Source organism: Helianthus annuus, chromosome 9 (genome assembly GCF_002127325.2).
Source record: "Helianthus annuus cultivar XRQ/B chromosome 9, HanXRQr2.0-SUNRISE, whole genome shotgun sequence".
In the NCBI taxonomy this organism is placed as follows: domain Eukaryota; kingdom Viridiplantae; phylum Streptophyta; class Magnoliopsida; order Asterales; family Asteraceae; genus Helianthus; species Helianthus annuus.
The window spans coordinates 129,556,293-129,567,607 of record NC_035441.2 but is presented as its reverse complement, the minus strand read 5'-3'; the positions used below and the strand labels follow the sequence as shown (position 1 = coordinate 129,567,607).

The window sequence follows — 11,315 nt, the reverse complement described above, 5'->3', positions numbered from 1 at the left end:
AGGCTTGGAAAAGTGGCTATAAAAGTTACCTAAATAAAGAAGAAGTTTTATTTCAATAAATTAGGGTTTATCCCTATAAACATGTTTGTAATGGAAACTTGGGAATTTCCCATGTATTTATTATTATAAAAATGTGGTGTTTTACTCTGATAAACTATTTCCTAACTATGGTCCTGATGTAAATTCCGCTGCCAAATTAATAAAAACTGATACCACCGGCTCTGAGTCGCTCGCGGCTGCCCACCTCCCGAGGCAGGAGTCGGGGGTTGCAACAGGAGGTGGTATCAGAGCTACAGCCACTGAAGTGTTCTGGTGACACCAAAATTTTTTCCGTTATGTTAGGAAATAATCTATGTGATTACGTGCATATCTATATATTATTGTTTTGTGTTATTTGACAATTTGTTAGTTTACAATATGAGTGATCAAGGTCCATCCGACGCTTATCGTCATTTGATGAAGGAACTTCCTCCCAGCCTACTCCTTCAGGGTATTCAGCTGACACAGAAGAGGGGATCTTCATATTTAAGGCGCAATCCCAAAAGAGAGGATGGTTCAGTCGGGGAGCACATGAGCGTAGGAAGAGAATGAGGAAGTTACAGCAGCAACGGGATTTAGCAGCAGCAAATAGGGAGACGAATGCCCAGACCCAAGACATAGTCAGTACACGATTGGCCAACTTTCACATACTAGCTACTACTGCCGCAGACCCAAACTTAGACCAAAGCATTGCACCACAGCCACTACCACTGTTCCCAACTCAACCCATGGAAATAGAACCTAACCCAGGAGACCAGGTTCCCATACCCGCCTTCAACCCAAATGAAATCCCTAGAGTCCCAGCCACAAATCCTCTAGCTTATGACCCATGGGAGGATGACCATAGGGATTATCGAGAACTCTACTCACAGGAGGAGCCCATACCAAACCCAGTAGCACCATACCCCAACCTTAACCCTCTAGATCCATATTGGGATGCCGATCAGTATGTTCGGGAAATACTAGAAAACCCATACCCATATGGAGAACCCGTACCACAATACCCTGACCCCATACCCGCACCACCACCACCCATGATTTCACACCCCAACAGATGGCGGAAACATCAGGGTGCGGCACTAAGCGTTCAGATTGCTCCTCTCATTCCATAACACTAAGTATTTCAATATAGATTATTCAACTGCATAATAATTGTCTAAAGCATCAACCACACAATATCACATACAAACCATCAAATATTGTCTCAAAAGTTTCTAAGTTTATCTAGAGTGAATTTCTAGCAGCATCCTAGCAAGTTTCTTGAAAACAGGACCCTATTAGCCTGCAACATGTATTAAAATAATGTCAATACAATAATGTACTGACGAGTATACAAATTTGAGTATATAGCATAGTAGTTTAAAAGACTCATATCCGTCATGTAAACAACAAAATAGATCCATTCAGTATGAACATCACTTTTGAAGACATCAAACAATAGATCCATTCATAAACATTATAGTCGGACAAACTTAAATAATCATCAACAACACAAAAAATACATATAAATGATCAAAAAATATTGCGATTAAAGATTTAAAATACATAACAATCTAATCTTGATTATATACCTGCAGAATAAGTAGAATGATCTACAAAAAAAAGAAAAAAAAATAATGCAAATCAGCCGAAAGGGTTTTGAACATAAAAACTATCCTAAACGGTCGAAGAAAATCACATACAGAGTATTTCTGTTAGATGATGTAGTTTACCTTAGATTTGTAAAGGTTTCTTGGTTGAAGATTATGATCGGAGAAGTTAGGTAGAAGAGAGAGAAGAGAGATAAAGAGGTTGTCTGTGTGATGAATATTATGAACAATAATTTAATCAAAACTATATATATGATCCATATTAAAGTTGGGTTATTTAGGAAACCCAGAAATACCCACCCAAGCAATCCGGATCCCGCGTGGAATTTAGATTATGGTTTGTGTTTTGGAAAATTGGTTTGTTTACAAAGAAATTACATGAATTCCCTCCCAAAATCAACCTCCACTAAACCAATGGATGTCACATAAGCAAAATGGCTCCACCATTCAAAGACAAATGGGCCAAATCATCTCATTTATTAATATATATAGATATATCTATAAATTGATATTATAGATAAAGTATAGATATATCTTAAAATTTCCATTGCGTTCTCTAATTAGAAGTGCAGGAGCAGCAAGCACGGCTTAGGCGGAAGCAGAAGTTGATTACACTTTAATCCCCTTTATCTTTAACAAAATTATAAATAATTAGTTAGTAGTACGCTTATCCCCTTATAAAAAACTAACTCCCTCTCAATTTTTAAACAGTCATAACTTTTTTATATGTTAATATTTTTTTTAAAAAGATTACACCATATAAATGAGTATTTTATTCTCTTTAATTTGAGTATAGTATTGATGTAGTTTTTTTAATTAAAATTGATATGTTATGTGATTAACAGTGTATAAGGGTGAGTAATAACTGAATCGTTAACCGAAACTGACCCGAAATCAATCAAAAACTGAATTAACTAAAAACTGATTAACCGAAAATCGAATTAACCAAAAACAAAAACGGTTGTTGATTTTTGTACCCTCATTTAACTAAAATTAACTGAATCTAACCATTCGTCTTTTCATATATTTCTAGCTTTTATACCTTTAATTTATGTATTTCATATTTATACCTCTATTTTATTTATTTGTACGTACATTTTATGTACCTATGCATTCTTTTCATGTATTTATGCCTAAATTTCATATATTTCTAATCAAAAGTTTTAGTACAAGTTTGGTTTTGGCTATTAACCGAAATTAAATGAATAAAACTAAAACCGTCAATTTCACTGAATAAACTAAACCGATTAACTAAAAACGGGTTGCTTAATAAAATAGACTAATCGAAGATCTCGATTTCGATTGAGAATAATAATCTAACCAACCGAACAACGCGCACCGTGGCAATGTCTGTGTTTCCCGCCGCATCGCGCGCGCACATATCGGTTATTAACCAAAACCAGTTATCGGTGAGCAATAACTAAATCGCTAACCTACACCAAACCGAAAACAGACGAAACTAAACCGAAATCAACCAAAAATTGAATTAACTGAAAAACGAATTAACCAAAAACTGGTTATCAATTTTTTTTACCCTCGTTTAACCGAAATTGGCTAAATCGAACTGAATCATTCATATTTTTGTATATTTCTAGACTTTATACCTCCAGTTCATATATTTCATTTTTTATATCTCGATTTCATATATTTATACTTTTATTTCATGTATTTATGCTTTAATTTAATATATTTTTAAGCGAAAGTTTAGCCCGAATTTGGTTTTTGCTATTAACTGAAATTAAATGAACCAAACCAAGAACCGTCAATCTAATCGAATAAATCGAAGTGATTAACCGAAAACCGATTGGTTAATAAAATAGATTAACCAATGACATTGGTTTCAGCTTCGGTTGAGGATAATAACCGAACCGACCGAACCATGCACAACACAATGAAATAGATTATCCGATTACTTCAGTTTTGAAGTATATCTATCACAATGACGCTACAATAAATATTATATGAATAAGAAAAATATCAAAAACGAGTATTGCAATGCAATGTCTCCACTCGTCGCATTGCACAGGCATCCCGCTAGTGTCTGTATATCTATATATATATATATATATATATATATATATATATATATATATATATATATATATATATATATATATATATATATATATATATATATGTAACACCTCGAAAATTCACGTCCTATAATGTATTGACACGTGTTATAAGTTTGAACGTGTGAAAGTATACACTAGAGGGACTAAAATTGACAAACATGGAAAGCATGGGAATATAAGGGTTCATAATGTCAACAAGGGATAAATATACTTTACAGTAACCCTACAGGATGCTCATACCTTCAAACGAATAAATCATGGATCATACGAAGCTAAATATGAAAGAAAGTAAGAGATTACAAACTGCAGGGGTTAAATGTGTCAACATGTTTAAAGTATACCTCTGAATGACCTTTTTAGCAAACCCGAAGCTTTGTAACGATTAATTATGCTCACTAGAATGCACGATCAAAATCTCATAAAGTTTCGTTATCGTATGAGAAAGTTATGATCAAATTCGTATACGAGGGGTTAAAGCGTCAACGTTGAAAATTTGGACTTTTCGGGTAACATGAGGTGACCAAGAACTTAACAAAGTGGGTATAAGTCATGAACCCCTTATAAGTCAATACGAGGGGCTCAAAATGCAAGAAACAAAGTGTGGTTGACCTTTCGAAGAACCAAGAGCCAAGGGTGCATACTGAAAAACTTGTGTAACCTGACCACCACCCTCAAGCGGGCCGCGTAAGCCCAGGGAGACACTTACGCGGGCCGCCTGGCACGCGCAGATGCAGAAAATCGATATGTTGCCTGTTCAACCCATGTAAACGACATATATGGCCCTTAAACACTTCCAAGAGCTGCCTAAACTAATCCTTAGGCCTTAGGGACACTTGTTAATCATCAGGGATCATGTATAGCATGATTTGTCATGATCTTAAGCAATCAAGAACACTATATAAAGCCCCATTGTTTGCAAACTTTGATCATTCTTTCCCAACTCCTCTTCTGATCATCTCTGGAGCTCAAGAGCCTTCTCTAAGCCTCTCTGGTCGTGCATTAGACCTTGGTAAGTATGCTTAACCTTTCTTAGTTGAGTTTTTACTTAGTTATAGCTTAAAAGTCAAACCGACGTAATTAACGTTTGACTTAGCGATTAATCATTAATGGTCCAGTGATTAGTCGAATTAAAGGTAGTTATAAGTTGGTAATTATGTGGGCAATAAACCCTAAAAAGGGCACCCTCTGATTCCCGCTCTAACTAGATCAATTGTCGGGTCAAAGTTGTTTATAAAAAGTCAACGGGATCTTAATTTTCGGATTTACGCATAATTAACAATGTAGAAGCTTTGCAACCTGTTTTATTACTCTTATAACTTAGTAATTAATGTAAGAACATGTCTAAACATGTTTGATCCGACAATTTTCAGTTTAGGACCGGTTCGGAACCGAAAGTCGCAAAACTTTGACTTTTGCTTTGACTTTAGTTCTGACCCGATTTAGATGGATTTGGAAATGCCTTAGAGCTTCCTTAGGACTAGGTTACATGTTAGTGTAACCCTCCGTGGTTGGTTCATTGATTGTCCGATTCGTTTACACGTTTCCGTTAAATACCTAAAGTTGACCATAATGCCCTTATGACCATAAAACGAGAATTTTAGAAATGTGAAAGGACAATAATCTTTATTACTGATTTATAATCATGTCCCTAAAGTTTCACATCAGTTGGAAGTCTAGATTAGGAGTTATGCTCATTAGTGTAATTAGAACGCCTTTTTGTAATTAAACGGCGTCATTAGCATAAATCCTATCTAAACCCAAACTTTGACACCAAACCTTTTACCCACCGATGTAATATAATATTTTGGGATTTTTAAAGATTTTTTAATTATTTTTAACCTACTCGTAACCTAAGGTTATGGCATTAATTCGGTAAATACCGAATATACCCTTTTTGTTTATAAAATGAGTTCTACATAGTATTTTGACACCAATCCAATTGCTACTGATTTTATATATTAAATGAAGTATTTTGAACTTTATAACCTGATCAGAAAACTCAGATTTCCTGTATAACCCGGAAATCGCTTAAAATGGCTTTTTACGCGTATTAAACACCTAGTATAGGTTTAAAACCATTTTTGTCATATAAGACTTATCACCAACTGATATGACCTATTAAATTAAGTTGTTTTACTGATTATTTCAGACCCGAGTCTCAGAATTTAAAATTAATCTCTTTTATAATCTTTTAAATGACCAAAATACCCCTACGGGGCTTATATTGAGATTAAACTCGTTTTGGGCATAATGGAAGGTATCCTACAGATATCACAACATATTTAAGGCATATTAACTTTGGAAACCTATATAGGACTCTTATGATTACCCGTTACGCTTCTTACACGTTCGGTCCAATTTATGTAACTAGTTTGCATAAATTAGCCGAAACGGGTTACACCTTATCGGTTGTATCTCAAAATCCAGAATGTGTTTAGATTACCCATATTATGCAAGTCTTCAAACTTGTCGGGTCTAAATCACCTTCTATTCCGGTCTTCGCTTAATCATGCGTTTTGAACCGTAAACCTTTCCTTAAAACTAACCGGTCTAAGTTGCGACTTAAATATGACCCATTAGGAATCTAATGGGTTAATAAAACATTCTTTCCAGATTGAGAGCCCCAGTAGAAGTACTTGTGCTTGCTGATTAGAATATACGGCTGAGTATAAATTGCATTTGCTAGCTCAGGTAAATACTTTAACTTATTTTCCCTATACGGGCTTGGGGTACGGTATTATAATAATACCGCTTGGTCGGGTATTGAATGTTTAGTCGTATTGTGATTAAATTATTGAGGTAACTTGCTTTAATCTGCGTTGTTTGAAATAAAAGCCTTTAGGGGTTAATGACCATGTCCCGGATATCCTTGGCATCATTGTATTATAAAATGGCCGCGTCTTATACACGAGGTGTAGGCATACCCCTGACAGTGCATAAGGGAAACAGTATCTCACTCTCTTGTGGGCCTATACTTGTGGCGTGTCTGTTAATCTTGACTCGGTTTCTACATCGGGCCCTGAACGTACAACGAACATGTAAATCTGTATACAAGATTATAATATAATTGTCCCAAGTTATAAAAGATATGTTGTGCCTTGTGCATCCAAATCAATTTTATTAAACCTTTTTAAATGAGTCGGTTAATTGTATTTACCAGTGTAAACTGACCTATTTTCCAAAAAGGTTAAGTGACAGGTACTGAACATAATTGGCTGGAAGCTCAGGGCGTTAATAAGGAATCTTGCAAGTTCTAGGCGTCTAAAGTCTGTTGAACAATGTTTAAGTTTTAAGATCCGCCTGTGGATCCTTTACTTTCCGTTGTAATACTTGATATTTCTTTATATTCGGATTGTGATATATTTATCTTTTGCTTCCGCTGTGCATTTATATATTGTGTTGTTTGACTATGATGATCTCAACTATGTCACGATACTCTCCACCGGGCCCACCGATAATACGTGGAAATATCGGGGTGTGACAGGTTGGTATCAGAGCCAACATTGAGTGATTAAACACTAGCCCTTAGTGTTTAATCTCAATGACACGGTAGCACATTCCTTGACCTTCTGAGTCTAGACTTAACACAGGAATACTCTTAATCCTAATCTGGGAATTATTGCTTCCAATTTTTTATATATTGGATACGTCGCCAAGCGAAGAAGCCATATTAGAAATTCTCCACACCCGGAGCCTTGAAATGTTGAGCTTCGTACCGCGGCTAGGATGAAACGTGCATCCAGGGAGAAAACATTCAGAAATAAAGTAAAGAAGAAAACTCCTTTTGCTAAGATCGTTCCCTTAATAGTCCTTATAAGGACGTATCTATCTTTTAGTCCCTTCGAGGACAACGTCATTCCTTTCAAGTCCCGTTTAGGGCAATTATATACTCCTTTTAAAATCATTTGAATATTTTATCTGAATTTCATTTTTATCATTTTATGAAAATAATATATGAAATAAATCAAATTATTATTCCTTTTCATAATTGATTTAACAGTATATATATTGAAATAATCTTAAAGGGGTAAAACCTAGCTTGAATGTCATTAAAGACCTAGCTATGATGGTAAAACCTGTTTAAAAGAGATTCAGATTCTTGTTAACATCCGAAAACATGTCAACACTCCTGACAACAGTGATGCGATAAAATCACACTTGTCATCTTTATATTGGGAAATTCCAAACCCTTATCTCGCCTAGTGATTTAGAAATCATGGCTTAAATCATCAAATGAAGATGATCATATTATAAACATCCATTAGTGATGAAGTGCCTACGGGCCAAACTTGTTTTCCGATAAGACAACGTCAGTGGTGGTCTTTGACCCCCGTCTAAAGATGTTGGACTACGTCCAAGCATAATAGTTTGTATGATCAATGCGATCTTGACTAATATCATCAAATGAAGATGATCATATTATAAACATCCATAAGTGATGAAATGCCTACGGGCCATACTTATTGTCCTGAGGGACAAAAGACAGTTGAAGTCTTTGACTCTGTCAAGAAAAGGTAATGAAATATGTCCAAACCGTAATGCCTCGATTCTTAGAAATCATGGCTTATAAATTAAAACAGTCCTTGTGACTAGGCCTTTTGCGCCACTTTAATATCCTTAAATGTTTTTTAACTAGGATAAATTATAATGAAAATACTAATTAAATATAACTAACAAATTAACCAGTATGGTTTATATTACCATGGTTGATGAATCGTCGAAAATGATGAATCCATAATAACCTCTGAATGAATCATCGTCAATGTTTATGTAGCAATCATGCTACATGGCTGGATCGGATGAGGTCAACAGCCACCCGAGGGAGAATAATGACGCTACCAGAGTTAATATAACTGGTGCGGAACTGGAGTCATTAATAGATAATGCCGTTACACGAGCTCTCGTCAAACAGTATGATGAATCAAGTGGTACACACTCTAAGACTCTATCTGTGGCTCGTAGTAAGCCCCCTTCTAAATCACGTGAGTCAAGGGAGGACGATGTTCATAACTCGTCAAATCAAAGGAGTGTCCTGCCTAGACAGGTGGTGCTTCATCAAGAGGCACCAGTTAAGACCTGCTCATATAAATATTTTGTCTCCTGCAAGCCCAGAGACTTCACAGGGGAAGAAGGAGCCATCGACTGCATGACGTGGCTCGATGAGATGGACACTATTGTTGAAATCAGTGGATGTGCAGAGCAAGACATTGTGAAGTTTGTTTCACAATCTTTTAAAGGAGAAGCTCTAGCATGGTGGAGATCATTGATCCAAACTACGGGGAAGATCCTTTTGTACAACATGACTTGGGGTCAGTTTGTTGCTCTTATCAAAGAAAGTTACTGTCCTCAGCATGAAGTTGAGAAAATTGAGACTGAATTCTTGACATTAGTCATGAAAAACTTAGATTGTCAAGCATACCTTACAAGTTTCAATACTATGTCTCAATTGGTTCCTTACTTAATCACGCCGGAACCAAAGCGTATAGCTCGCTTCATTGGGGGTCTAGCCCCAGAAATAAAGGCAAGTGTGAAAGCATCGAGACCTACTACGTTCAGGTCAGCGGCAGACCTGTCGCTATCTCTTACACTCGATGTGTCAGAAACAAGGCTGCCAAAGCCTCTGAAGATGGAAAGCGTAAAAGGGAGGATGAGGATTCTCATCGCTCCGATAAGAAGACAAAGAGGAACTCTGAGGATGAGAAGAGTTCCGGGTTTAAGAAAGACAGCCAGCAGTCGGGTGAGAAGACCAGGTGCGAAACCTGTAGGAAATACCACCTCGGGAAATGCAGATTTGAATCTCAGCCTCTACCTTGTGGGATTTGCAAGTCTAAGGAACATAAAACCTTGGAATGCAAGAAGTTGAAGGACGCAACCTGCTACGGTTGCAACGAGAAGGGACATATCAAGACTAACTGCCCTAGAAATCAGAAGAAGCCCGAAGAGGCCAAGAGAACAAATGCATGAGTCTTCAGGATGAACGCCCAGGAGATGGTGCAGAATGATAAATATATAGCAGGTACCTTTCCTTATCAAGCAGTTTATGCAGAAATTTATTTGATGCTGGCACATATGATTCTATAATGAATGATAAATGTTGAGAACTGTTGTCTCCGCCTGTTTAGGACTCCAGTCATTTAATGCGAGGTGGAAATTGGCCGATGATACTCGAGAAAACGCTCCAACAAATCTTAGATTGATATTTTGTATCTATTAGGAATCACTCTTTTCTGATATCCTTATGGCAAGCTTTCAAGCTATCCAAAAAAAAAAAAAATTCATCAATATAATGAAGACAGATGTGACATTTTGATTCCCTGTCAAAAAGATGATGGATTAGGTCCAAACCTTAAATGCCATTGATGGTCTTTCGTGTCCTAGGCTAAACATGATGAATATATATTAAATAACATTCATTAAGAATGTTAGTACTGCATTAGCCTGTATGGTCTATAGATACCATGGTTAGTATATGTTAAGGCCACCAGGATGAAGAATAGCAGTTGTTGGATTGCAACTAAGAGATTGTTTTATTGGTGTTAGGAACCAATATCGAGTATGGCAAACCCAGATAAGACAGCCGTTGATCGTGTTATGAATGATGCGACACATGCCAATGATGCTACGATTGTGAACCTTAGAATTTCCGAAGATGTTCTTCAAACTATGATAGACGCATCTGTTGGGAAGGCTGTGAAAAAGTTCAAGGAGCCCCATGCTACTCGCTCCAAATTTTATCTAGGACCACATTTCCCTACTCATAACGAGGATCTTGTTCATGCCTCAAATGCAAAAGATGAGCTAAAAAGGAAAAGGGAGGAAAATAACTCCCAGAGCTCTATGAAGAAGATCAAACAAAAGTCCAACCAGAAACCAGTATGCAAGACCTGCAAGAAACGCCATTATGGGAAGTGCAGGTTCGAACCAAAATCCCAATCGCAGCCAAGGGCTTGTGGGATCTGCAAATCAAGGGAACATAAAACGTTGGACTGCATGGACATGAAGAATGCAGTCTGCTTCGGCTGTAATGAGAAAGGCCACATCAAGACCACGTGCCCTAAATCTGTCAAAGGAAATGCGGCTAAGGAAGGAAAGCCTAAGAATGAAAGCGCCTAAAATACCTGAGCTAGTTCATAAATAATGGCCTCAGGTACATTCCTTGACATTTTATCAGAGATTTAAATGCTAAGTGTTTTTATTTTGGTTCGGATACCAATAAATCCTTCATAAACTATAAGTATAGCAAGATTTTAAAACGTTTCATAAAAACCCTATATATTAAGTGTAAGGTAAAACTTACAGGTAGAAAATTCACAGGAACTATTTCCTCTATTCCTGTCAGAAATCTTCAATCATAAGGTCCTAATGTACCCTCTCTCCAGATAAAGTACATCATCATATGAAATTGATATCCCTTTGATCTCTATTGATTTCGAATACCAAATGGTATGACAAAAGCGCCATATGAGGATTGATGTATCTTAATACGTTCCATAGATTGCTTCCATGCCTGATCAGTATGGAGGTTTAATGCATGGAACCGCAAGGATATTCAAATGGTCATATGGTACTAAAGTCAACTAGTGGTATTCAAAGAAGATATCCAGAATGGAGT

At 36.6% G+C, this 11,315-nt stretch overlaps 1 long non-coding RNA gene across 1 annotated transcript; it reads right to left on the bottom strand.

The window, feature by feature from the left end:
- Positions 1-1,143: 1,143 nt before the first annotated feature.
- Positions 1,144-1,834, bottom strand: LOC110874662. The gene is made up of 3 exons (XR_002556119.1): positions 1,752-1,834; positions 1,611-1,631; positions 1,144-1,321 (listed from the first exon to the last, which is right to left on the bottom strand). It is a non-coding gene; the product is annotated as an uncharacterized LOC110874662 (long non-coding RNA).
- Between the last annotated feature and the right edge of the window lie 9,481 nt (positions 1,835-11,315).